The 24,420-nt window shown below is 41.6% G+C and overlaps 1 protein-coding gene and 1 non-coding gene across 2 annotated transcripts in view; one reads left to right on the top strand and one right to left on the bottom strand.

Moving 5' to 3' along the window:
- Window positions 1-24,420, top strand: part of PSTPIP2 (proline-serine-threonine phosphatase interacting protein 2) — a 58,770-nt gene that overhangs the window by 1,343 nt on the left and 33,007 nt on the right. The window lies entirely within an intron of this gene.
- On the bottom strand, window positions 6,907-7,041 carry LOC118708563. The gene has a single exon (XR_004984636.1). It is a non-coding gene; the product is annotated as a U11 spliceosomal RNA (small nuclear RNA).

The raw sequence follows: 24,420 nt of genomic DNA, 5'->3' as shown, positions 1-24,420 counted from the left end.
CTTGGCATTGGTTAGTTTAGAGTTTTGAATCTGGGGCCCGCAAACACGTGAACGCCTGTGGAGAGGTGCTGTGCTGGCTCCCAGTGCCCCTGCCCCGTGCGCGGGCTGACCTACAAAGGGTGCTCCGCACATAGTTGCTGAATGAGTAAGGTGCATCTGTAAGGCGGGCAGGGCATGCGATGAGGTAAGAGCTGCAGCCTCCGTCCTCAGAGCCCTCCCAGGCCACAGTAAAGGAGCCGCCCAGCTGTTCCAGAAGCATCCTTGCAGGCGTGGTTAGGGGGGAGGACAGAAATGAGGCTTGGGTTGGGACTTAGAGGTCTGGGGGAGAAAAATTTCCAGGCTTATGCTGTCAGAAGGTATCTGAGATCCTTAGAGATAGCTTGCAAAGTTTATCTTCCATCTCTACTTTCCTAGGACACTTTACGTAAAATAATAAAAACAATAATAGCTGTTATTACCGTGCACAGAGCCCATTCTAAATGCTTCATACACACTACTCGTTTAAGCCTCACAACTACCATGTGGTGGTAGCTTACTTACCATCCCATTTTACAGATGAGGAAACAGTGGCAGAGAAATTAACCAACTTCTCAAGGTCCTGTTAAATAGTGGAGCAGGACTGCATGGACAGTGGCGCTCAGCATGCGTGTCTGTCCCAGCATAGCTGCCTGCTTGTCTGTCTTCCATGGCAGTGCCAGAGGAAGTGGATGGGTCACCATTGGACCTTCATTTGCATATATCTTTCTCCTCCGGCTCCGACCATGAGCTTCTGGGGTGTCCCATCACCTGGGTCCCCATCACCTGCCATAGTGCCTCCTTGCATTGGATGCTCAGGAGCCAGGCAGATGGGACAGCCAGCCAGGACTTGGGAAGAGAGGGGCAGAAGGGAAACTACTGGGGACCTCAGAGACCGCCTTTGAGGCTTTCACACTCCCTGGGGGAGGGAGGCAAGGCGGTTGAGAGAACTGAGTGGCTGGCAATAACTTGCGAACGAACCGTGAACAGGAGAATGAGGTGCAGACCTCAGAAATAAGGAAGTTAGAAGGAGGAACTGGTTTGTGGAGAGAGGAGGAGGAGGAGGAGCAGAAGTGATACTAGCAATATCTAACCACAGGAGTAGTGCTGGTGAGGACCCAGGCCAGCGGCATTCTGAAGCCGGCACTCCCCAGCCCTCAGCCCCCAGCACCATGTCAGGGTGTGGGAGGTCCTGGAGGAGTGATCTGGGAAGGGGACAGGCTGCCAGGCGGCAGGGTTTGGAAGTATTTCTTTTTCTTTTTCTTTTTCTTTTTTATGGAAGTATTTCAATGTTTAAACAACCAGGATGGTAAGCATTCTGGGTTTGAGGGGTTGGTAGAGATGGATGGTCCTAGGCCCCTGGAAATGATCTCCATGCGAGAGAGTGCATGGAATTGCATGAAGTACAGAAGTGTCATCAGTTGCCAGCAGAATCTTCGAGGTGGACTGGCCGGGTTCAAATCTCAGGTTTGCCCTTTACTACCTGGGTACCTTAGGCAGTTACTTCAACCCCAGCCTCAGTTTTCCTGTCTATAAAAATGGGGATAGCCCTAGCCAGTTTAGCTCAGTGGATAGAGCGACGGCCTGCCGATGACGGGAGGGTACTGGGTTCAATTCCAGTCAAGGGCACGTTCCTCAGTTGCAGGCTTCTCCCTGGTCCTGCCCTGGTTGGGATCATGCAGGAGGCAACCAATTGATGTGTTTCTCTCACATTGATGCTTCTCTCTGTCTTTCCCTCTCTAAAACTCAATGGGAAAATATCCTCAGGTGAAGATGAAAAAATAAATAAATAAATAAAAAGGGGAGGGGGAGGGATAATAACAGTGTCTACTCCATAGGACTGTTTTGAGTTGAAACCAGAGATTATTAATACAGTGCCTGCCACATAATGAGCACCTGTGATTATCAGCGATTATGAGCACCGAGGTGTCCATTAAAGGAAGTGAGCGATAGTCACTCAAATGAGGAGAAAGAACAAAGTCCCCAAAGAAGCAGGAGGAGGAGAGAGAGAAAAGAAAGACAGGCAGGGCCGCAGGACTACAACCAGGCCCAAGAGAAGAACATTCCATCAGAACTGAGAGGCCGGCGTCAAATGAGGTAGCTGTTCCCGAAAAGGTCTGAGTCAGCACATGCTTCATAAAGAATCTTATTCAGATGCTCCATGGAAATGCTCATTTCAGGGAACCTTTTCGTGGATCTGCTTGAGAAGGGAAATGCTCTGTGTTTCTTTAAAAGGAGGTTGCCTAACAGGAAGCAGGCCTGTGTGCCGTTGCTCCCCGATCCTTCCCCAGTGGACCTCCTTTGTGGCCGTGCGGTTAAGCGGTGCTGGGTAACTCGTCTTGGTTAATGTGGAAGTTCCCCCCTCAGAATAAGACAGGCAGGGATCATGGCCGTGCTTTCCAGAGATCCAGGGAAGTGGCTGGGCCGCAGGGGAGGGAAAACCACCGTCTTCAGCATGATCAGACACAAGTGTCTTCCAGAGGCAGGCATGCCCAGGTGACTGGAGAGCCTGCCCCTGGAGAGGGAGGTGTCCTCCCGCCCTGGGAGGGTTCCACACTCCGCACTTGGGTTTGAGGCCCAACCTGTCCCCGTCTGTCCTCCAGATCTGATCCAGCCTTCCCCGAAGCCCCAGGCGCTTGGCTCAGCCCAGCTTCCGAGACCCTGTGTCAGCAATTCCCCCTCCCCCTGCAGCTGCACAGAGTTTAGGGAAGTCTTGGTGCTGTCTGAACTTGCTGGGTGCTCGGGGCTGTCTCTCTCTTTGACCAGCTTGGAATCCCATCCTTCCAGGGCCTCACCATAGCAGAAGCTGGCTCTGCATCTGGCTTTGCTCTGTGACTTTGCTCCATACAGTGTGGGAGGCTCCAGTTTTGTGTGTGTGTGTGTGTGTGTGTGTGTGTGTGTGTGTGTGTGTGTGTTTTATAAACAAAGAAGAAAATAGGTTATCACATAGACTCTCATGCTGACCCCATAAATATTTACATATATTATTGATTTCAGAGAAGAAGGGAAAGGTGAGAGAAACATCAATGATGAGAAAGAATCATAGGATCAGGCTGCAACCTGGGCATGTGCCCTGGATGGAATCAAACGCGAGATGCTTCAGTCTGCAGGCTGGCTCTCCATCCACTGAGGCAAACCAGCTTTACTCATTTTAAGTACTCTTTCTTGGAAACTGGTTCCCCAGAAACACCCTCCAGGGATCGAGCCTGCAATGGCATGTGCTCTGACCGGGAATTGTACTGGGACCTCCTGGTTCATAGTCAACACTCAACCACTGAGCCATGCCGGCCAGGTGACATTACTGTTTTTATAGCTATATTTTACTTTTGTTACCTGTACCTTTGGTGTTCTATCAAGAAATTATTGTAAAATACAATATTGTGAAGTTTTTGCCCTATGTTTTCTCCTAAAAGTTCTGTTGTTTTAGGACTTACATTTAGGTCCTTGATCCATTTTGAATTAATTTAGTATATGATATTAGGTAAGGGTCTAACTTCACTCCTTTGCATGTATATACCCAGTTTTCCCAGCATCATTTGTTGAAACAACTGTTCTTACCCCATTGAATGATCTTGGCACTGTTTTTCTACTGATACTCAGGGAAAAGCCCCGAGACTCAAATCTCCCATCGTAAGTGGAGAGCAGAATGAGACGGAAGAAAGAAGCAGGCCACTCCAATCCAGCAACTAATAGAGTTTATGAAGGGAAACTTATATATGAGGTGTATTTGTAAGATGAAGTGGATATTTCTCTGGTGAAAGGGGAAGGGGGAAGACCAGTAGGTGAAAGCTATCAGTATGGGAAAACACTTCACATGGTTGACCAGGTCAGGACAACAACCTGTTCCAGGAATCAGCACATATTAGGCAGCAAGGGAAAAGAGCTGACTTATGTCAAATGAACATTGATTGTCATCAGATGGCCTCATACGTTTGCTAAAAGCAGCCTCTATTTTGGCCTGAGTTCAGCTTGTGGGACAGACAATGGCCACGTCATGGAATAGTCTCTCCACCACAGCACCCTTGTCAAAAATCATGAGAGGCCCTGGCCAGTTTGATTCAATGATTAGACTGTTGGCTGAAGGGTCATGGGTTCGATTCCCGGTCAAGGGTACGTACCCTTGCAGGCTGCATCCCTGGCCTAATTGGGGGCACATGCAGGAGGCAACCAATTGATGTTTCTCTATCATACCCATGTTGTTTTTTCTCTCCCCTCTCCCCCAACTTCCCTCCCTTCCACTCTGTCTGGAAATCAATGGAGGAAATATCCTCAGGTGAGGATTAAAAAAAAAAATCATCTGAGGATTTATTTCTGGGCTCTCTATTCTATTCCATTGGCCTGGACTTGTTTGTCTGTCTTTATGCCAGCACCACACTGTTTTGATTGCTGTAGCTTTGCAAGTTTTAAAGTCAGATAATGTGCGTTCCTCAGTTTTGTTTGTTTGTTTGTTTGTTTGTTTTTTTCAAGATTGTTGGGCTCTCCAGGGTTCCTTGAGATTCCACATGAATTTTAGGATAGGTCTTCCTAGTTCTGTAAATTATTCACTTTTATCAGAGACACTTTTTTTTTTTTTAAATGCTCCAGCATGCCAGGTATTTTTTTAGAATCTTCTCCACCCTGCCCTCCTTGCACACCCTTCTTGGAGCCCTCTGCCCCATCCTGGTCTTCACTGGGGCATTTTCCAGGCCTGCTACAGAGCCGTCATCTTGAACTTCCCTGTAGTGCTGTCTTGAGTTGGAGCCACTTTTCCGGATCCCATGGTAACATTATCAGTCCCTGCTTACATTCCTCCAGGGGCCTCCCTAGGAGTCTAAAAGTCTTACCAGGCTCTGCCTGACCTGTCTAGCCAGCCTCCCTGCACTTACCATCACCGTCTCCTGCTCACTCCCTATCCTGCAGCACTCCTAACTCAATTACCAAAGAATGCATTATTGTTTCCAGCTAACCAATTAGTTTGCCCTGCTGCTTGTTCTCATGGCATCCTGTGGCAGGAGCCAGTCCATGGTATTGTAACTACCTCGTTACCTCCCTCCCATCAGACTGTGAGCTGCATGAGGTGTGTCTGAGGTGTGTATCTCTCCCACCTAGCAGGGTGCCTGCCAGTGTAGCAGACACTCAACACATATCCAAATGAACAAATGAGGGAAGGGTGAGACCATGTGGAGGTGAATGGAGGTTACTCATTCAAGTCAGCACTCTGCCCTTGCTCTCCCTTTAGTCTGAAGCGTCATTCCACGCTTTTAAAGAACCTGCTCCCCCATCGCATCATGGAAACTGGTCATCGTGTATGTGGGGAGATATCATCAGGGCTGGGCTCTAGCTCCACCAGAAGAAGCCCGAGGCCCAGGGAAGAGGCGGGAGGGGCACAGCACGCACGTAAAGAGCAAAACCCCCACACTTTGTGCTCACCATCTGGTGAGAGACCTGTGACCAACAGAGAAACACCACCTCTGCTTAAAGAGAGGATGCTCTTCCGGGTCATGGTGCAACCTCAGGCATTCAACTCAGCTGTCTGTGAAGTGAGTGCCAGCCCTGTGGGAGCTGCCACTGGTCACAGAGAGGCACACACACCTCACCTTTTAGGGATTATTACCCGCTCAAGGAGATGATCACACATGCTGTGTTAAAAATAACAGTTTTTAATATTAACACAACAACACTGAGGAACTTTAAAATCTTTTATTAGTAATTTGGTACTTTCCCCCATTTTTCCCTCCACGTGCAGTTATAATCATATTATGTGTATTATTTTATATCCCACTGTTTCAATATAATAAATGTAAGGATGAGAATAAATCATCCTTAAATTTATTTTATCTGTTTCTATTTACTTTTCCTAAGAATTATTTAAAAAATCTGATGTGATGTAACTATTCTCTTGCTGTTTGGCATTTATGTAATTTCCATTTTTTATTTTTTATTTTTTTTTTACAATAAATAATGTTGTGATGCACTTCTTTATTCATTCAGGGTACTTAAAAATTAGATTCTTTATGTATCTATTTCTGGAAACTTGTGAAAGAACTTGTCTGGCCATTTTCCGATGTTTCTCTAATAAGATCACACTCACTTTCCAAATGATAATTTCATATCTTTCCCGCTCTGCTCAGCCCTCCACTTCCCTCCCACATTCTCATTCTGTTTTGATGATCTTGCCTCCTACTCTATTACAAAACCAGTCACCAGCTGGAGAAAGCTCATTTACCTTCTATATAAACAGGGCTAGGTTTGGCCACGAGTAAGAGAAAAACCAAAAACAACAGTGGGCTAACTAAGGACAAAGTTTGTTTCTCTTTCATGTACACAAAGGCCCCAACAGGTCATGGCCATCCTTGGTGTCAAGACCCACACTGCTAACCGTTTACTCCAATAGCACCTGGTTCAGTGCTTGGCACATAACAGATTCATGGTAATTACTTTAAAAAAAAAATTGATTTTTTACAGAGAGGAAGAGAGGGATAGAGTTAGAAACATTGATGAGAGAGAATCATCGATCAGCTGCCTCTTGCACACCCCCTACTTGGGATGTGCCCGCAACCAAGGTATATGCCCTTGACCAGAATTGAACCTGGGACCTTTTAGTCCGCAGGCTGATGCTCTATATCCACTCAGCCAAACCGTTTCGGCAGATTCACGGTAATATCAGTTGAATAACTAAAAATAGCGTTCACTAACAGTAGAACATTATAAAACTTTGGATATATAGAACCAGACTGATTCCCTAAGGGGGAGGTGTCTTCTTGGTGTCTTTAATAATGCCTGAAGATACCAGTTTCACATTAGTCATGGCCATTGTGGTTTTTACCCTTCCACTAAATCTGCAGCAATGGGTGCTTTATTCAACTTGCTTTTGTGGCTCTCTGCCCCACTCCACCTCCCCCCACCCCCTCCATGGGCACCAGGACTTACGATCAACTTCTCAGATAGCAAAAAATTATGCTTCCGAAATCTCTTAATGTTGATTCCGCATGTAGAGCAATCCAGCTGCCCTACAGGTGCCACTCATGACTGAAGCCCCCCATTTTTCCTTTGTGTTTTTAATCACCAGAGAGTGAACATGTTTTATTTTCTTGTTGTTTTTCCTCTTTTACAAATGGTTTTATTTCCTTTCTCTTGCTTTACTTATATATCTTCCTAAACTTTTAAAAGCGATAGATATTCTTTGTCATGGGATACTCAGTATTGGAATATCTGTTCTTGTATATATGTGTATATATACAGTTTTAAAAATATATATATTTTATTGATTTTTTTACAGAGAGGAAAGGGGAGGGATAGAGTGCTAGAAACATTAATGAGAGAGAAACATCAGCCATGGGCCTCTTGCACACCCCCTACTGGGGATGTGCCTGCAACCAAGATACATGCCCTTGACCAGAATCGAAGCTGGGACCTTTCAGTCCGCAGACCGACACTCTATCCACTGAGCCAAACCGGTTTCGGCTACATACAGTTTTATGCGTAGTTCACATGTCCTAGCATCCAGTAGGCACAATGCAGTACTGAAGGTTGGTCCTCAGGCGCACAATCTTTTGTGTTGGGCACACCTGGGCTGAAATGCTGGCTCTGCTCTTTCAAACTGAGGGATGTGCCCTTTTCAAATCACTCAGCTTTCCTACACTTAGTACCCTCATCTGCAAAGTGGTAATTATACTCAAACAGGTGTATTTACTTTGAAAACCCTTCATTTGTTGGGCTCATCTTTTGTGTTGTCATCTATTACACAGCAAAGTTCAAAACTCTTCCCTGTGCCAAAAGCTTGATAAACACTGAATTATTATTTTTTGTGCTTTACACTTTTTTTTTGTTCAAATATTACCCAATATTTAATTGTCTTTGCATCTGAGCCTTTAGGTGTTCTGACATGTGTGGAACCAGAGATTGTGTGTAGACCTTTAATCAGGAGAAGACTGAGCCCTCCCCTCAAGGGCCCACACTCTTGTTCAGGGGCCAACTCACACATGACAGTAATCGGGAATAGGCTGACCTATTCTCACACTAAAAGGAGGGGTTAGCAGGGCAAGATTCTGGGGCAGGCCCAGCTGGTTGGGTGCTAAGGGGGACCAGCCCATAAAAAGTGCTAAGAGAGCACTGGGCATACGACAAGATGGGAAATCTGTTTCTAGAACACCTCAAGGGAGGGTATGACAAGGCATTGGGGCTGGAATGAATATTTGAATAAGCTGCTTAGGGTTGGATGACCGAGACCCCACCCTAACCGAAGTTCTTGCTTGAGTGGAAATGGTTGATAGTTTGTCTGCTTTCTGGTTAATTCTTGGGCTCAGTGTTGCTGAGTGTTGGATGCAAGGTGACATGCCAGGAAGGCAGTTGCCACGGTCTTTCCACTCTTCCCCCCCAGTGCTGAGTCCCTACTCATATTGTAAGACCACATTTTCTATTTAAAGAATAGCTGCTTGTCCTAGCCAGTTTGGCTCAGTGGATAGAGTGTTGGCCTGCGAACTGAAGGGTCCTGAGTTTGATTCTGGTCAAGGGTGCATGCCTGGTTTGTGGGCTTGATCCCCAGTAGGGGGCATTTAGGAGGCAGCTGATCAATGTTTCTTTCTCACATCTATATTTCTCTCTCCCTCTCCCTTCCTCTCTGAAGTCAATGAAAACAAACAAACAAACAAACAAACAAACAAACAGTAGCTGCTTGAAGTGACAGGTTCACAAGTGGCCACAAATGTCTGAAAACCTTAAAACTACCAACGTCTCAGTTCCTTCATGGCTCCAGGCCCAGATCGCCCAGCCTCTTGGAATCTGTGTGGGGATATATCCCGTGTTATCAAACACAGACACTGACCTTCCTTCATCCCCAGAGACCCAGGTTCTGAACTAGGGGTCCAAGAAGGCCTAAGCTCTCCAGAATGAAAAGTATTTACTTCAGGCTTGGTCAGCGCTTGTGTGGATGGCCAGATCTGGACAGCTGACTGGTCCTGTGGGCTGTCTGTCCCCAGCTCAGGCTCCCCACCTCCCTGTCCTACTTGTTTAATCAAGTTTCCCACATAATTCTTGCTCGTAAGAGTGGTTGGCCTTGGTTCTGACCGGCCGTGGCCCAGGGCTCCTGTCTTGCCGGTAGGCCGATCCCTGGCTGACCAAAGCTGGGACTGTGCCTTCCAGGGCAGTGTGGTTTGGGGTCTGCCTGTGAAGGACCCTGTGCCCTCTCAGGTGTCCTCAGATCTGACTGGAATGGAGCAGATGTACTGCAGATCTGGGCACCTGCCTGTGAGTCACATGGTCCCTTCTGCAGAAACCAAACTGAAAGGCACCAGGGCCAAAGGGTAGGACCAGCTGCCAGCCCAGGGCCAAAGTCCTGTGGGGAGGGTTTCAGATGAGGAGCTGGAAGCCTGGTATAAGACTGCAGCTGCCAAAACCGGTTTGGCTCAATGGATAGAGCATCGGCCTGTGGACTTAAAGGTCCCAGGTTCAATTCCGGTCAAGGGCATGTATCGTGGTTGCGGGCACAACCCCAATAGAGGGTGTGCAAGAGGCAGCTGATCGATGATTCTCTCTCATCGTTGTTTCTAACTCTCTATCCCACTCTCTTCCTATCTGTAAAAAAAAATCAATAAAATATATTAAAAAAAAAAAAAAGACTGCAGCTATTCAGACTGAATTGTGAATGGCCAGGAGAGCATAGGATGAGGGAGGGAGAGGTCACCAGCCAAGGGCAGTCGCCACCCTCCTGGCGCTGGCTCTTATCACTTGGAGTCGCCCTCCGTTCCACCTCAGACTATGTGAGTGATTTGCCCACGGCCACACAGCCAACCCCTCTGGGCTCGAGCTTCCTGCTGTGCATGGAGGATAATGCTATCTGGGCGGCCCATTCCAATTCCAAAATTGGTTACAGTGGTGTTAAGGAGCTGGAATTGGCATACATTAGAATGTCAAAATTGCAGGTTTTATTGCAGTTAAACTAATTTTAGAAATTCATAAAATGAATGAAAATGAGGGAAAACATTTTCAAAGTGTTAAAGGATTTTTAGAATAAGAGAAGTGAAATACATATAACTTTAAAAGTAAAGAATTAAAAGATTTTCAAAAATTAATTATTCAAGGAAAAACTAGTACACGTATTCAGACAGTAGAATAAACGTAACAAACCTAGAGGGATGTGGACCAGCCTGCTGGGAAGGGGCCTGGCCACCAGCTTGTGTTAGGCAGCTGCACCTGGCTAGGGGATGGAGATTCAAGTGCAGGAAAGCGCCCCTATCCACCCCTCCAGGTCCCACACATGCTGGTGACAGGCCAACCCATTCAGAGTGACCTGTCCTATAAGCAGAGAGAACCACCTGTGGATACAGTGGGTCCTTTGTTTAAACATTCTATTGGTACTTTTAAAAAGCAGGAACGTAACACATGCTCATTGTACAATAGTAACATGATTCAGATGCGTCTATAGCAAAAAATATATGTATAACATAAAAGGCCCTCCCTCCGCACCTCAATCCCAACCGCCCAGGGTAAATTATAGAGTAACCTTCGGAAGGAGTTTCTACATTCTATGCACACATACTTGTACAGCTTGTCTATATAAGCCATGGAAGAAGCATTTTATTATCCTGGGAAGGAGCAGCAGGCTAGAAATAAACACATTTGTATTTTTTAAAAAGTATATAAATGGAAGTTCTCTCTGGTTTTCTAGGTTATGGGTGATTTCAATGTTCTTTCTTTGTGAAGCATTCTTCATAGAAGAATCAGATAACCTGTAAATTACAAAAGAAGTTCTAAGCATCTCACTGTTATTAATATCCTGAATTAGTGTGGTACATTTGTTACGGTTGCTGCACCAATATGTATACATTATTATTAGCTAAAGCCCACACTTTACATTAAGATTCGCACTTTGCTTTCTGCAGGTTTTGATCAAGGCCTAATGTCATGCATCCACCATTACAGTATCATACAAAATGGTCCCGAAAAATCCCTTATTCGTCCTTCCTTCCCTCCCGCTGAGCTCCTCAGCAACCACTGGCCTTGTTATTATGTCTATAGTTGTGCTTTTTCTAGAATATCATGTAGTTGGAATTATATAGTATGTAGCCTTTACAGACTGACTCCTTTCATTTAGCAATATGTATTTAAGATTCTTGCCGAAACTGCTTTGGCTCAGTGGATAGAGTGTCGGTCTGTGGACTGAAAGGTCCCAGGTTTGATTCCGGTCAAGGGCATGTACATTAGTTGCGGGAACATCCCCAATAGGGGATGTGCAGGAGGCAGCTGGTCAATGTTTCTCTCTCATCGACATTTCTAGCTCTCTATCCCTCTCCCTTCCTCTTTGTGGAAAATCAATACAATATATTTTTTTAAAAAAGATTCTCTCATGTCTTTTCAGGGCTGAAATAGCTCATTTCTTCCTATTATTGATAATATTCCATAGTGTGGATGTACCAGTTTGTTAATCCATTTACCTATTGATGGACATCTTGGTTGCTTTCAATTTTGAGCAATTATGACTAAAACTGCTATAAACAATCGTGGAGGCTTGTATGGACCTAAGTTTTCAACTCCATTTGGTTGAGATTCAATTTTAAGGAATGATATTTATTGATCTAGCTCAGCTGACATGTCATTTTAACACGTTTTACATCCCAGATGTCTGAATATCCTTTATGCTTAAAATTCACGCAAGTTGTTTATTGGATCAAGCTGGGTAAGAAATGAGTGAGTTAGAGGAGACGAAGTGTGGATTTACTAGTAGATGAACATATACTAGGGAGATACTTCCTGTTTTTGAAACTTGCTTCTAAAATCCTGACATTGACACATGCATAAGTCTTAAATTTGAATATAAAAACATTCTCATTCTCAAAACTTGTGGAAAGGAAGTACAGAAAACCCAAACTATACTGAACTTGGGGCTGACCCCAGGGCAATGGCAGTGGTGAATCTAAAAATAAATTAAATCCAAAGCTCAGCTCAATTTACATTAAACCTCGGGGAAAATTTAATAGAGAGTCAGTAGGAACAAGTAGAAATAGGAGTCACATATTTTAGGGGCCAGGGAAGGCTGAATCACGGAGACATGGAGGATGAGTAATTTCTGGAATGATGATATGGTTACTTGGTGTTATTCCTCAGAACCAAAGTTAATTAGCCTGATGTACAAATTTGGAAATTATTGCATTTATTTGAATGGTATCAGCTGAGTAACACATTTATGTATTTCTATTCATGTATTTCTATTCAATATGAAAGAGAGAGAGAGAGAGAGAGAGAGAGAGAGAGAGAGAGAGAGAGAGAGAGAGAGAGAGAGAGAAGGAAGAGAGAGAGGGAGATTTGGATCTGTTGAATGTTAGATGGGTAAGGTTGAACATTAGCCAACTTTCAGAATATTGACATCTAAATATTATGCACAGGGAGTATCATCTTTCACAAAGCCATGATCTCACCACACATAATAAATAATTTAATTTATATTTAGTAAAATGTGAAGTAGTTTCTAGTTTATGCCCAGTTGTATTATAGGAATCCCAACAGTATAGAAATAGAGGTTTGCTCGTGCACTGCTGGTGGGAATGCAGACTGGTGCAACCACTGTGGAGAACAGTGTGGAATTTCCTCAAAAAACTGAAAATGGAACTCCCATTTGATCCAGTAATCCCACTCCTAGGAATATATCCCAAGAAACTAGAAACACCAATCAGAAAGGATATATGCACCCCTATGTTCATAGCAGCACAATCTACAATAGCCAGAATTTGGAAACAGCCTAGGTGCCCGTCAGCAGATGATTGGATCCAAAAACTATGGTACATCTACACAATGGAATACTATGCTGCCATAAAAAAGAAGGAATTCTCATCATTTGCAGCAACCTGGATGGAATTGGAGAACATCATGCTGAGTGAAATAAGCCAATCAATGAAAGAGAAATACCACATGACCTCACTCATTTGTGGATAATAAAGATCATTATAAACTGATGAACCAAAAGATAGATACAGAGACAGTAAAGCAACAAGCAGATTGTCAAATTTCAGTGGGGAGGGGAGGAGGATCTGGGGGAGATAATAGATCAACTGAAGGACTTGTATACATGCATATAAGTACAACCAATGGACATAAAGCTCTGGGGAGGGAGGGGATGGTTGGGAGGGAGGGAGGGGGGAAAATAAAATAAAATTAAAATAAAAAAAATAAAAAAATACAAATAAAATAAAATAAAATAAAATAAAAAAAAAAAAATTAGAGAAATAGGTGAATGGCAGATGAGAGAATTCATAAACTGAAAGATAATTAAAAAAAAAAAAAGAAATAGAGGGTTGCACTAGCAAATGTTCAATGTGTTTCTTTCCAGACTACTGTCTTTGAAGTTTTATACAATGTAGGTTTAAATTTTTCTTAACAAATATGGGCTCATCTATGCAACTTTTCTTTTTGTTTGTTAGTTTATTTTGTTCATTAGATTCTACTTGTAAGTGAAATCATATGGTATTTATCTTTCTCTGACGGGCTTCTTTCACTTAACATAATACTCTCTATGCTGTTGCAAATGGTAAGAGTTCCTTTTTTTTGTCGTGAATCAATAGTATTTCATTGTATAAATGTACCACAGCTATTTATCCACTCATCTGCTGATAGGCACTTGGGCCGCTTCCAAATCTTGGTTATTGTAAATAATGCTGCAATGAACATAGGGGTGCACATATTCTTTTGATTTCGTGTTTTGGGTTTCTTTGGAGATATTCCCGGAAGTGGAATCATTGGGTCATAAAGCAGTTCCATTTTTTTTTTATAACAAGTTTCTTTTCTTTTTATTTTATTGATTTTCTTACAGAGAGGAAGGGAGAGGGATAGAGAATTAGAAATATGGATGAGAAAGAAACATCAATCAGCTGCCTCTTGCACACACACCCCCCCTCCCCACTGGGTATGTGCCTGCAACCAACATACATGCCCTTGACCAGAATGGAACTTGGGACCCTTGAGTCCACAGGCCTATGCTCCATCCATTGAGCCAAACTGGTTAGGACAGCAGTTCTATTTTTAATTATTTGTTTTTTTTAATTCTCACCTGAGGATATTTTTTTCATTGATTTTTAGGGAGAGTGGAAGAGAGAGGGAAAGACAAAGAGAAACATCAATGTGAGAGAAACACTTAGATTGGTTGCACAGCCCTGACCAGGGCCCAGGCTGGGGAGGAGCCTGCAACCGAGTTATGTGCACTTGACTGGAATTGAACCTGAGACCCTTTGGTGGCAGGCAAATGTTCTATCCATTGAACAAATTAATGATAAAATTGCATAATCATATCAATAAATATAGAAAAAGTGTTTGATAAAATCCAGCACCCATTTATGATAAAAACTCTCAGCAAAGTGGGAATAGAAGAAACATACCTCAACATCATAAAGGCCATATATGACAAACTCACAGCCAAATCATACTCAATGGGCAAAAATGAAAAGCATTTCCCTAAAGAAAAGATGTAAGACAGTGATATCTGCTTTCACCACTCTTATTCAACACTAGAGGCCTGTTGCACGGATTCAACACTAGAGGCACATTGCCCATTGCCCATTGAAAGGAAATTAGTTAGAAGGTGGCTAGCGGGGCGGGACTGGACCAGACAGGCCCTTGAACCAACCTTTCACAGTCCCTCCCTGGCCGGCCGGCTGCACCTGGGGCAGCACTAGGGCTCAAAGGGGTCCCTCGGCCTGGCCGAAATTGGCAGTCCGACATCCCCTGAGGTCACTCGGCAAAGTTGCTGTCACTCAGCAGCTCCTGCATTGAGCATTTTCCTCCTGATGGTCAGTGTGCACCATAGCTACTGGTCAGAGTGTTTGGTTATGTAGTGTATCACATTTATTGATTTGCAGATACTATACCAACTTTGCATTCCAGAAATAAATCCTACTTGATCATGGTGTATCATATTTTTAATATATTATTGGATCTAGTTAGCTCATATTTTTATTGAGGATTTTAGCATCTATGTTCATCAGGGATATTGGCCTATAATTTTTTTCTTTGTAGTGTCTTTATCTGGTTTTGGAATTAAGATAATTGTATTTCTTTGATTATTAATAATATTGATTCTCTTTTAAAAAGTGCTTATTAAACATTTGTTTTTTGTCTTAAAAGTACTGCCTGTTTATATCTCTTACCTATTTGAAAAAATTTGCTTGTTTACCTTTACACGATTGATTTTAGTTGTTCATTATGTGCATCAATCCTTGATGAATTATAGCTCTGTCTTCTCAATTTATCATGTGTCTTTTTCCTTTGTTTGGAACATCTTTTGTTATGGTGAATTTTAATCTTTTTAACTTAAAAATAATTTTATATTAACAGAAAAGTTTCAAAATAGTGCAAAGAATTTCTATATACTCTTCATTTAGATTCTTCAGATGTTAACGTTTTCTCTCTCTACTTTTGCCCCACCCCATATAAATATTACATATATATTTAATTTATTGAACTGCTTAAAAGTAAAGTTGCAGGCATGATTTCCCTTTATCTACAAATACTTCATTGTACATTTCCTAAATGTAAGGATATTTTCTTACAAAAACTATTAGCTAGTATGTAGATTCGACTTAAATCTCTTCAATAGTGTCCTTTATAGTAAGAGAAGAAAACGTCTGTGATCCATGATTCTGGGTTACCTCCTCCTGTTAGGTTGCTTCCTTTTCCTTTAATCTGAAAGGGTTCCTCAGTCTTTCACTATATTTATGACTGGCATTTTTGAAGAACGCAGGACAGTTATTTTGTAGAAGGCCCTTCATTTGAGCTTGCCTGTTTCCTTAATGATTAGATTCAGGCTATGCATTTTGAGCAGGAATTTCACAGAAATGATGCTGTCTTTTTCTCAATATCAGGGGGCAACATGGTGTTTATTTGTCCTGTTCCTGGTGGTAACTTTGGTCATTTGGTTAAGGTGGTTGTGTTCGTTTCCTGTTGCTGCTATGTCCAATGACCACAAGTTTAATGACTTTAAACAACACAAACTTACTAACTTACCGTTCTGGAGGTCAGAAGTCTCACTTGGCTAAAATCAAGATGTTAGCAAGTTTGGTTCCTTCTGGAGGTTCTAGAAGAGAATCTTTTTTCTTGTCTTTCCCAGAGGCTGCTGCCATTCATTGGCTTCTGGCCCCTCCCTCCATTTTTAAGCCAGCAACATAACATCTTCAAGTCTTAGTGTGTGTGTGTCTCTCTCTCACCTCTGCACCTATCAATCACATTCCCTACTCTTATTCTCCTGTCTCCTTCTTTCTAAAAAATATGTTTCTTATTGATTTCAGAGATGAAGGGAGAGAAGGAAACATCCATGATGAGAATCATTGATCGGCTGCCTCCTGCACACCCCCTACTGGGGAATCAAGCCTGCGACCCCTGGGCATGTGCCTTTCAGTCCCCAGGCCGATGCCAAACCAGCTAGGGCTGTCTCCCTCTAATAAGGAACTCTGTGATCACACTGGTTTTACCTGGATAAACCAGGATAATCTCCCCATCTCAAGATCTTTAGCTTAATCCCATCTGTAAAATTGTTTTTGTTAAGCAGGTAAACAAATTCACAGGTTCTGGGTTGATGTTGAGGGCGTGCTCAGGGAGCCATTTTTCACTTTAAACCACAGTGTTAGGTGCTAGAAAACACTTAGTACTTCCTGTGACTTTCATAGGTGCTTTCACTGTAAAATTAATGCTTTCCTGGTTGTAATGAATAAGTAGTTCCCTGGAAGATACTTTGAAACTAGGTAAACATACCACTTTCCTCAAACCTTCATCTATTAATTTTAACATCTATTGATGATTCTTGCCTGAATTACTTATTACTAGGATGGTTGCTATATAGTGACTAAAAGTTTTTAAAAACTTTCTTGAAGAATAACTGACATATAATAAACTGCCCATATTTAAAGTATACAGTTTAATAGGTTTTGACATGTGGGTACCATCACAATTAAGGTAGCAAACATACCCATCACTCCAAAAGTTTCTTCTTGCCCATTTGAAATCCCTCTTACCTCATCAGCCTCTCTTCCTAGGCAACCAGTGATGTGCTTTCTGTCACTGTAGGCTAGCTGCATTTTCTAGAATTTATATAATTGAAGCACTGGAAGTACTTATTTATTTATTTTGGCCTCTTGCTTCTTTCATTTATCCTAATTATTGTGAGATTTATCCATCTTGTGAGTATTAATGGCTTTTTAATTAGTAAATAATATTCCACTTTATGGGCATATCATAGGTTGTTCATCCATTGACCTGTTAGTGGATATTTTTTGGCTATTGCAAATAAAGATACTATGAACATTCATGTACAAGTCTTTGTACAGTGACTTTCTAATTCTGTCTACATAAGTTGGCATTCTACTTAAGGAAGAGCTCCTCCCCCATCCTTACTAGGATTTGTATTTTATTTAATGGATTATAATATGTTACCATCATTTTTTATCTTTTGTAAAAAATATATTTTTTATTGGTTTCAGAGAGGAAGGAAGAGAGAGAAACATTGATTAGTTGACTCCTGCATGCTCCACACTGGGGATGGAGCCCACATTTCAGGCATACTCTGATCCAGGATTGAACTGTGACCACCTAATTCATGGGTCAATGCTCAACCACTGAGCCAAGCTGGCTGGCTTTCTTTTATATCTTCTAAGTTTGGAGTCATACTTAGAAAAACCTCTTACCTCAATTAAAAAGATATATATATATATATATACACACATTCTATATCTCTTCTTACATGTTTGTGAGATCCATGTTTAGACACTTAATTCCTCAGAGACATTTTAGAGTATGATGTTAGAAAGGGTTTGACATTTAGTTTTTGGCAAACTGGAGTGATTGTCATAATAAAATTTATTGAGTAAGCCATCCTTTGATTTTTGGTTTCAAATGCTCCCTTTATTATATATTAAATTTCCATATGTACATAATGCCATTTCTGGAATTTGTTTGTATTTTATTTACTTGATTATCAATTATCAATGTCAGGAATATACTTTACAAAGTTTCAGTTACTTTATACGCTTTTTATATGGTAGGGTAAGTCCTCACTCATTTATCTTGTAACATTTTATGGGCTATTTTCATTTATTTATTTATTTATTTATTTTTAATTTTTTTTTAATTTTCATTTATCTACTTTTTTAGGTGGGCTTTAGAATGAACTTAGATAAAAACAATAATCCTTATTTGTTTTGTTTTTTTAATATATATATGTTATTTATTATTTGATAGTTTTACAGACATCTCCACTCATTTCCCCCCCCCCCCCCTTTACCCTCCTCTAGGTTTAAGTGGTTATTGTTGACATACTAGAATAAGAAAGCTATTGCTTTTTAAAAATATTTAATTTAGTTCCTAGATTTGTACTTGATATCCCTGGCTTCCTAAATAGATGTTTACATCATCTAGAAACAATGACAATTTCTGATATTTTTGCCTCTTGGAGTGATTAAGTGAAAGGTGTTACCCTGGAAGTGCAGGCATTTACAGGGCTTTGCTGTGGAAGTTTTGGTGGTGCCTTGGGTTCTGGTCTTCATGTCCTTGCCAGGAGCCTGCTGAGGATGGAATCCTTACCAGCTGCAGCTTTGGCGCACATGTCAGAATCAGCTGCTCTGTTCCCACTCGGAGTTAAGTAGGCGCTGGCTGGGTTCCCGGTGTCCCACTGGCACCCTCCTGATCCCGGCACAACTGCTTCAGTTTCAGTCCCTGCTGGTTTGAGCTTGGGATTTCTAAAGCTCTGGAAAGTTTGTGCAATTTTTTCTCCTTTAGTTTGGGAAGCATTTGACCACTTCAAAGCACATGATCTCATTTGATCTTCCCAGTGATCCCTATTTTACAGTCTAGTAAATCAACACTAAGAGAGATAGAGCTAATAGCTCAAAGTCATAAGGCTTGGGCATGGCAGAATTGGGACTCAAACCCAAGTCTGGGGTTAAAGCCTTCTTGAATTGCAAGGAAATGAACTGGCAGAAAGTTAGACGTGGTCCTTGTCCTACAATAAGAGAAGCTGTGCAATTGAATGATTTAAGAATACAGATTTTAGTCTATCTCAGAATACAGATTTTGATCCTCAGTTTCCTGCCCTATAAAACAAAGGTAATAAAAATGTCTATTTCAATAGGATTGTTATAAGAATTAAACAAGGACCATGGTTGGTCTCTCAGTGGTTAGAGCATTGGCCAGCACACCAAGAGTCAAGGGTTTGATTCCTGGTCAAGGGCAAATACCTGGGTTACAGGTTTTATTTTTATTTTTTAAATCTTAACTGAGATTATTACAGATGTCCCTCATTTTCTCCCCATTGCTTCCCTCCACCTGGTTCCCACCCTGCCCCAGGCCTTCACCACCCTATTGTCTGTGTCCATAGGTAATACCTTATATGCATATAAAATTTTTCTTTAATCTCTTTTCCCCCCATCCCCCTCTTTCTGAGAATCGTCTGTCCCATTTACATGTTCCTGATTCTATTTTATTCACTAGTTTATTCTTTTCATTAGATTTCTTACTCGTTTATTTTGATTTTTAGATTCAATTGTTAATAGGTCTGTACTTATTGCCAATTTGTTGTTCATATATTTTATCTTTTTCTTCTTCCTCTTCTTAAAGATTACCCTTCACCATTTCATATAATACTGGTTTGGTATTGATGAACTCCTTTAGCTTTTTCTTGTATGTGAAGCTCTTTATCTGACCTTCAATTCTAAATGATAGCTTTGCTAGGTAGAGTAATCTTGATTGTAGATCCTTGCTGTTCATCACTTTGAATATTTCCTGCCACTGCCTTCTGGCCTGCATAGTTTCTGTTGAGAAATCAGCTCACAGTCATGTGGGCATTCCCTTGTAGGTAACTAACTGCTTTTCTCTTGCTGCTTTTAAGATTCTCTCTTTGTCTTTAGCCTTGGCATTTTAATTATGATGAGTCTTGGTATGGCCCACTTTGGATTCCTCTTGTTTGGGACTCTGTGCTTCCTGGACTTGCAAGCCTATTTTTCTCACCAGGTAGGGGAAATTTTTTGTCATTATTTCTTTAAATAGGTTTTCTTTTCTTTTTGGGGGGATATTCCAATTTGTTTATTTTTAAACAAAATCTCCAAAGTAACAAATGTTGTCAATTGCTTTTTTTCCAGTGAAGGACAAAACAAATTTATTGTTGATATGCAACACTTCTGGGAGAAGTGCATCTAGCTGCTGCTCAGTATGTCCTCCTCCCCCCCTTTTTTTTCAGCATTTAAAATCTCTTTTCCCCCCTTTCTTTATTGATTAATGTATTACATATGTGTCCTTATTCCCCCATTCTCCCTTTCCTGGTGTCTATGTCCATTGGTTAGGCTTGTATGCATGTATACAAGTTCTTTGGTTGATCTCCAAATAGGTATTCAATATCTTGCTCTCTTCTTCTGGCACCCCTAAAATGGAAATGTGCATTCTTTTTTCTTTTTGCTCTTCTAGTTGAATGGTTTTTTTTTCCCCCTCCTCATATTTCAAATTGTTTATTTGATTCTTAGAATCCTCTACTATTGAATCTATTTGGTTTTATGTCTTTGGGTGAAAGAGGTAGGGAAGTAAATAAGAAAGAAAGATTAGGGGTAAGAGCATAGTGAGATAAGTGAAGTCCTTAGTCGTTGTCCCAAGTCTATTGTTGCCATACAGTATTGAATAAATAATAGGTTGGGATAGTATTGCTGGTTGAGGTTTAAGCTCTTTCTTTGTGGGTGGAGGCAGTAATAAGGAGAACTTCTCTTCCCAGAGTCTTATTTTCTTCAGCTGTAAAGCCTGGAAATCATTCATGTCTGACGGTGTTTTTGGAACATGCTGTGGTCCTTTAATGCAACATGTGACACATTTATGCATCATATGCCCAAGGGTCAAACAAATGCAGCCTATGTATGCAATGCAAAGTCAGCAGCCTCCTCTCCACGCTTGGGGCTCTGTGCTTCCAAAAGGCATCAATGACACTTTGCATTTTTTAAATAAGAATTGGGGGCTTTAAAATTAAATGCAAACCATGGAGTCTTCTCTGGCCTCTTCTCCCTTTGCCCTTTCCAACAGTCATTCTCTCTCGGCTCCCTTCTGCTGTGTTCTGTGGTTGCCTGAGAATGTACCTTGCTTTCTTCTTGTAGCCAGCTCCTCCTCTGGGGAGGAACCGATTGCTCTTCTGTCTTTTGTAATTTCTGTGGCAGCATTTCTCAAATGGTATTACAGTCACTTGGGGGTGGACTGTAAAAAAAAATCGTTATTTCCCCTCCCCTAGGACTGAGGTGGGACCTAGAGGGTCTGCATGTTTACCAAGCTGATTCTAGTCCTTGGAACCCACACCTGGAGCAATTGTGTGTAACAGACATAGTGATGGCATGGCCCTGAGAGATAGCACAGAACCAGATGTGGGATGCTCTGAGGCAGCACTTGCAGTTCTGATGGAGGCTTTGGAGGGTGCGGGTGCTCTTTGCTTTCTCTTTGCTTCTGCACCTTCTGCCTGGAGGCCATGTGCAAAAGGAGCCTGGAAACAAGTTTTCAGAGGCCTCTGCAGTAGGGTGCTCAGGGATTAAGGCTGCGCATGAGAGGTTTTCATGGGATTTGACAGCCTGAGTGAAACCAGCCTTGAGCATTAGAGCTGGTGGGCAGCCCCCTTAGACTTCCTCCTTTTCTGAACCCACACCCCTACCTGCTTTGGATTGTTCACTGATGTGCTCATGATAAGTCTGCTTTTATTATTCTTGGGCTCATACATCTGTTGGATGTGGTATCGATGTGCTCACTGCTGGATCTGCTGCATTTTTTGTTTTAAAAAAACCCACCCTAGCCGAGACCGGTTTGGCTCAATGGATAGAGCCTCGGCTTGGGGACTGAAGGGTCACGGGTTCGATTCTGGTCAAGGGCATGTACCTTAGTTGCGAGCATATCCCCAGTAGGGGGTGTGCAAGAGGCAGCTGATCGATGACTCTCTCTCATTGATGTTTCTAACTCTCTATCTCTCTCCCTTCTCTCTGTACAAAATCAATAAAATATATTTAAAATAAATAAATAAATAAATAAATAAATAAATAAATAAATAAAAACACCCTAAGTGGCTTTGTGATTAAAGTATAATCCCTTGAATAAACTTGAGCATTATTAAACTTTACGTTCTGGGTCTTAGGAGGTTTTCTGGGTGCTTGGATCTGCTCATCCCTTCTTGTTCATCTCCTGCCTCACCCAGGACTCCAAGACTAGGTCCATTCCAAGGCTGGGCCTCTCTATCCTATCAGCTTTTTTTTTCCCCTTTTAATTTTTTGAGGTCTAATTTATATAAGATGAAACACACAGATCAATGAGTTTTAAAAACTGCATATACCTGTCCAATCCACACCTCTATAGGAAGATCTTGATAGGAATGTGGGTCACATGCATGTATCCATTTCCAATGCCAGGAATTTCCCAAATGGCCCTTCCCAGTCCACCCTTCCTGACTCAGCCAATCAGTGTTCTTATGTGTTTTTCCATAGAAATAAATCCTACAACTGCTTGCCTGTCCTACAATTTCATATAAATGGGGTCATACCGTAAACACCTTTTGCATCTAGTATCTTTCACTAGCATAATGTTTTTGTGCGATTCATTTGTGTTATTACCCGTCAGTAGTTCTTTCCTTTTTATTGCAGAGTAGTATTCCATTGTATAAATAAACCACAAATTGTTTATCATTAGAAAATTGGTTGGCATTTGGGTTGTTTCCAGTTTGGGGCTATTGTGAATAAAACTCCTCAGAACATTCTTGTGAAAGACTTTTTTGTGGACGTATGTTTTCATTTCAATGGTAAATGCTTATTGTTGGGCCAAGAGACATTGTGAGAGCTGAAGAAATCTTATTACCTTATCTCACCCTGGGCTGAGACCAGTGTGTGGGTGTCAGCCCAAGGGGATGGGTAGGCTCTCTTATATAAGGTCAGGACGTGGGTGCGGAGTTGGTCAAGGAGAGGGGAGGGCATGAGTCACTCAAGTGAGTCAAGGAAGGAGAGTGCACAGGTCAGGCAGGCGAAGAGAAGTTCATCTTATCTCGCTTCTGCGAGGGCCGCCATTAGGCGTTGCCATCTGCCCCGAGCTATGGGGAAAAGGTTATAACAACATATATTACATGCCCAAGCAGGAGAGATTAGGGGTAGTTCATCCTAATACTTATAAGCAGAATTTTGGGGCGTAGGGTATGTGTACGTTCAGCTTTTGAGAAATCACCATCTTCAATATGATCATACCCTTTTTACACTTCCATCAGCAATGCATGAGAGTTATGATAATTCAATCTCCTTGCCTACGTTCAGTATGGACTTTAATTTTAGCTGTTCTAGTAGGCATGAAGTAGATATCATTGTGATTTTACTTGAGTTTCCCTGTGATGTTGAACAACTTTTCATGAACTTTTTGGCCAGAGGAATATTTTATAGGAAGTGTCTTTTTATGAAATGTTTGTGAAGTTCAAATATTATGCCCAGTTTTTATTGGCTTGCTTATATTTTGATTATTATTTTGTTGGATTGTTTAAACATTCTGGATACAAGTCTTTTGACAGATATATGTATTGTGAATATTTTCTCCCACTCAGTGGCTTGCTATTCAATTAATTAATTAATTAAATTATTATCTATGTACATATTTTACCATTGGCCCTCCCCTCCCATACATACCCAGAGTTTTGTGTCCATTGGTTGTACTTGCATGTATACAAGTCCTTCGGTTGATCTCTTATCTCCCCCAGATCTCCCTCCCCTCCCCGCTGTAATTTGACAGTTTGCTTGTTGCTTTACTGTCTCTATATCTATCTTTTGGTTCATCAGTTTATGATGCTCTTTATTATCCATAAATGAGTGAGGTCATGTGGTGTTTCTCTTTCATTGACTGGCTTATTTCACTCAGCATGATGTTCTTCAATTCCATCCAGGTTGCTGCAAATGATGAGAATTCCTTCTTTTTTATGGCAGCATAGTATTCCATTGTGTAGATATACCATAGTTTTTTGATCCAGTCATCTGCTGACAGGCACCTAGGCTGTTTCCAAATCCTAGCTATTGTAGATTGTGCTGCTATGAACATAGGAGTGCATATATCCTTTCTGATTGGTGTTTCTAGTTTCTTGGGCATTTAATTTTCTTAACAATTTCTCTGATGAGCAGAGGGTTTTAATTTTGATGAAGTCCAATTTTTCAGTCTTTTCTGTTGGAGTTCATAATTTTTGTGTCCTCTTTAAGAAATATTTCCAATTCTCAAAGGTATTTTCCAATTGGTTCTTCTGAAGACTTTATAATTTAGTTTTATATATATTTTATATTTGAATCTATGATCCATCTCAAATTAATTTTATGTCAGTTTGAGGAATGAGTAGAGGCTCTCTGCTCCTGGAGGTTTACACAGTTATCCCAGGGACATTTGCTGAAAAGACTGTCATTTCCTCAATGAATAGCTTTGGCACCTTTG

This window comes from Pipistrellus kuhlii, unplaced genomic scaffold (assembly GCF_014108245.1).
Source record: "Pipistrellus kuhlii isolate mPipKuh1 unplaced genomic scaffold, mPipKuh1.p scaffold_m20_p_6, whole genome shotgun sequence".
Lineage (NCBI taxonomy): Eukaryota > Metazoa > Chordata > Mammalia > Chiroptera > Vespertilionidae > Pipistrellus > Pipistrellus kuhlii.
This window is presented reverse-complemented; position numbering and strand designations above follow the sequence as displayed.